Genomic DNA, 5,000 nt, shown 5'->3' with positions numbered 1-5,000 from the left:
GGCACTAACACACACTCACTGTCACTAACACACACACTCACTGGCACTAACACACACACACTCACTGGCAATAACACACACACTCACTGGCACTAACACACACACACACTCACTGGCAATAACACACACACTCACTGGCACTAACACACACACTCTATTGTGTGTAACAGCATTTTATGAGCATGAATAAATGCAAGTATCATGTCCCTCAGGATGCACCCATGCCTTCATCCGTGCTCCAACGGAGGTCTGCGGTGAGTGGAGGGTTAATTCAGGAGATGATGCTCGCAGCAGCAGGGGTAAAACAGGGGCAGCAGGGGTTAAACCCATCTGGGATGATTATATCTGCTCAGATAATGCATTTCTGCGCCTGGCAGGCCAGCACGCTCTCTCCTCAGGTACGGCGGGGCGTCTTGCCGGGTTAATGGTGGTTTGGAATTCATAAACATGCTTTTTGGCTCTTGTTTTTGTCTCTCGTTTTTTTTTTTTTTTAAACTGTCCCTTTTAACTGCACAGGAATGAATGATGGAGAGGGGTGGAATTAAATTAGCCACGTCAAAAAATAAATAAATAAAAAAATGTTGGATGATGCTGCACTCACATTCTTTTGTGGCGGGGGGGGGGGTCTGCATGGGGTGGGGTAAGAAACAAGCAAGATGGAGAAAGACAGAGATAGAGAGGAAAGGATAGAGATAGAGAGCGAGGAAAGGAGAGGGAGAGATGGAGACAGAGAGAGAAAGGAGAGGGAGGGAGAGAGAGAGAGAGAGAGCAGCAGAGGGAGAGGAAAACAGCAGTGCTGCATTGATTGCGATGACTCAGATTGTCCTTCAGAGAATGGATCGCTGAAAATACAAAAAAAAACTTCTCAGAGAAATGATGGAACTGGAGTGGAACCACCTGGTCTAACTCCCCTGCACACCCCCTACACCGGGGCCTACGACTCCTCAGGATCATCCTCCCGTAACCAAGCCACTAGCAACGGCGTTTTGACAGGGCTGACCTGTTACGTGGCGGCATAAGGTCACTTTAAGGTCATCCAGTCCAGTCCAGTCCAGTTCCTTTTCATTTGAAGGCCCATTATGCTCCCCTGACCTCTCTCAGTTAATATCCTGACTTTGGATTCGTCATCAGTTCATCCACTGCAATAGCACAAGTGCATTTGAACAACTGCACACCTCATTTGCAGGGAGAGAGAGAGAGAGAGAGAATGAAAGAGAGCTCAATTATTTCTCCAAAGCAAAGCTATGAACTCCCAGGAAATTAGCACGCGGTGTTCAATGGAAGTGGCTAATGGGAAGTGACAGCCTATAACGGAGTTTAAGTAACACATGGAGGAGAGAAGCTGAGGAGGATGCTGCTGCTGCTGCTTTGGGTGTTTATGAAGCAGAGAAGGTTACATTTTTTTTTTTTTTTTTTTTTTTTAAAGTTGAATACTGAGGCGGCGCCGTTCCTGCCTCTCTTTCACTCAAAGGTGAGGGTCGCCCGTCCAAACCTCATTCATCACGTCGGCTGCTTAAACATCGCCGGGGGAATCATAAATAAAACAGAAATCAAACGAAGGGAAGGGGATGGGGGGGGGGAGCGTGACTGGAGAGGAAGATTGAAAAGTCTGATGGAGGAAGATGAAGGGAAAATTACAAAGTGAGTGAGGAAGAGAGAGAGAGAGAGAGAGGGAGAGTGAGAGAGAGAGGGGCAGGATGGAGCAAGGGAGAGAGGGAGGGAGGGAGTGGGGGAGAGAGAGAGAGAGGTGCAGGATGGAGCAAGGGAGAGAGGGAGAGAGGGAGGGAGGGAGGGAGTGGAGAAGGGGTCAAGCTGAGACTGTGGCTGTCTCTGTCCTTTGCGTCAGGACACATTACCTGCTTTCTAACGATGCGTTCAAAATTCATAACCATCACCAGGAGAGTGCTAAAGTAACAGCGCACACACACATGCGCATGTACACACATTCACACACACACACACACACACACACACACACACACACACACTTGAGGCAGACAATCAATAGACAAACACATACACTCAGGCAGCAACAACAACGAAAAAGCATTTGTGTGAAAGTGTATATACTGGGACAGCTGAGTGCACAGGCACACACACACACACGCACACACACACACACACACACACACACACACACACACACACACACACACACACACACACACACACACACACACACACACACACACACACACACACACACACACACACACACACACACACACACACACACACACAAACAGTCTCTCACCACCTCTCTGTACTCGTATACCAGAGAGAATGACTCTGTTTTTATCACCATCCATCTCTATTTTTCATATCACAAAAAAACCTCTCTCTCTCTCACACACACAAACACACACACGCACACACACACACACACAAACACTCCACCTTGACTGTAGTCTGTAGAAGCACACTCTGTCTCATTGGCAAAGAGAGGAGCGTGCCCACACTCACAGACGGCCTCAGTGCCCGTCCATCTTGGGCGTTGTTTATTCAGTGGAGTTGTGCTTTAGTAGATGGAGGCCACTCCTGAAGTGGACGCGGGGATGCAGGGGAGCAGTTTAGAAAAGCCACACACCCCATCCATCACACTCAGACATGGCCCACTGATAAAGACCCTTCCGATTCTGGACAAGCCTGCGTCTCTCCGCTGGACACGCTCGGCATTAAGGGGATGATTGATTGGTCGATCTGCGTTTGCCTTACAGCATCGCTTAGGACGCACCTTGGTTGCCGGGCAGCCATCGGGCTGATTTATGAGCATTGCCGAAGAACCTGTGTTTCTCTAAAAGCGCAATTCGATGAGGAAAAAAAAAGAAAAACAATCTCACCGCTTACAGTGGGACATTCAGTCATGGCCTTGCAATACCGCTTTCCTCCACTAGAGGCCAGGCTCTTTCTTCTGTGCGGGTGGAAGAGGTTCTGCCTCTCTGAGGCTCTTATCAGGTTAATTGTAAGGTTGGGGGCTTATCAGTGCTATTGAGGTGTGGTGTGGTGTTGGTTTGCATTGAGAGCTTTTTCTATTTTCCTGTCAAATGACCTACAATGTCCTCGTGTGACCTGTGTCATGCTCTTAGCAGCCGAAGAGCTACATTCTGGGTTTGCAATCTTCCTCTCCCCTGCACTCGTTCTCCCTTCACCCTCTCTCTCTGGACTGAACTCATCTCTCTGCTCGCTCAGACAGGATAAAGTGTTCTCTATCTCTTATTAGAAAAAACAGCGAGAAGAAAGTTTTCCTCCCGTGAAGGGCTGCGTCAGTGCGCAGTGCTCTGGGGGAGGAAATGGCTGCGAGTGTTTTGGTACGGCATTAAGGTATGTTTGGCAAACTGAAATGAGACTGTCTGACAGATAAGACCGGGCAGATAAGCAGCGCTGACGAAGTGCCGGTAAATAGCGCGATAAAACGGAGATGACAAGAAAAAGACATTTTAGTGCCTTGGCGATGATAAGTCATACGCACTGATGATGTGAAAAGATGTCTTCGTTTGGTGCCTGTGAAGTATCAGACAGTGATGTGATATTTTCTAGCTCAGACACAGGTGTCATGCTGTGAATGTTGACTTGCCTGAGAGGTTGAAACATATGGGCTTTTTCTTTTTCTGTCCCAGAGTGCAAGTTGTGCAAATGTGTTCGAAATGTATACATTGTGTATATCTCTGATATAAAATAAATAAAACGGAACACTGTTTGTCCTCCTGCAAAGTACAGCCACTAATGCATACAAAATCATCTTCACCCACAATGCATTTGGGTGCTACCTGATACCTAAAGCCTGTCTGTCACAGAGCACAGGACTAAATCTGGTGAATGACATATCTTGCCACTAGTTTGTCATATGCTGAGTCATAGACACTGAGGACTGTTTTGAGGGGTATAACAAGCACTCTAAAGCTACAGCAAGCGGTTGCTTGTTATGCGGAGGCTATACCCAAATGGTAGAGCATATGGCTCAAGGTCATGACTTTGGTTCCCCATGGGGTGAATGTCCCATAAAAATGTATGACTATACTGCTCTCGAGGTATTTTTAAGATAAACATGTATGCTAAAGCCTGCCATGTAAATGCACATACAGAATGCCTCATTGTGAATTCCATTGCCAATTAGGCAAGCAGCAGACTGCATTATGACAATGCCCGTATGTTTGTGTTTCCATTTGAACAATTCATGGAATTGTGTGGAACAGTATTCATGTATTTATTAATTGAACTTTAACGAATTTATAATACAAATGTGCTTTACATATCAGCTGAAATCATGTGTCTGTGAGTGGTCCTACGTGTCACCACAGAATGGTGAGTAGGGGTGAGTCGACCCGCAGCCCTGGGAATCTGGGACGGACATGGGTGACTAAGATGACCTGAAGTGTGCTTGGGTCTCTACTCTCACCCCCCCCATCACTGCCGAAGGGGTGGCTCGCTTCAACTGCCACCACGTTTGTGTTTCACAACATGTACAAATGTGAGGTGCTGCGTCATTGCAGCAGAGACAGACGCAGGTTTCATGTTTTTCGGTGAATTATTCAAGCTGCTGGTTTTCGGTGGAGCTTCAATTATACATGCGCAAAGGGTTTGCTAATTCCTTTCGCTGGACTTTGCTTCCATCCCCTCGCTGATGCTAATCTATTTTTTGCTGTCTTTACAAACATTTCATTCCGCTTCTCTTCTTCTTCACTGCTTCTATCTCTTTGCCATTCCTCTCACTTCATTCTATCTCTATCTATCCTGTCCTCCCTCTTCTCTCCTTCTTTCTCTCTTTTTCTGACCCTGGCGATGACCCTGATGTCCAACTGTCTTCCCTCCTCCCTACTGTCACCCCTCCCCTCCCCCCCCCCCTCTCCTCTCCCCTCCTCCAGACCTTGTCCTTTCTGTCTGACCCCACCTCCATGGATCCTTTCGCTCTCCCCCCTCTCCGACATCTCGCTCTCCCCCACTCTCTATCTCTTCCTTTTTCGCTCCCTCTATCTTTGCAGCTGTGCCTTCTCCTTTTTAAT

Source organism: Sprattus sprattus (genome assembly GCF_963457725.1).
Source record: "Sprattus sprattus genome assembly, chromosome: 11".
Lineage (NCBI taxonomy): Eukaryota > Metazoa > Chordata > Actinopteri > Clupeiformes > Clupeidae > Sprattus > Sprattus sprattus.
Note: the sequence above shows the minus strand (reverse complement) of the source record.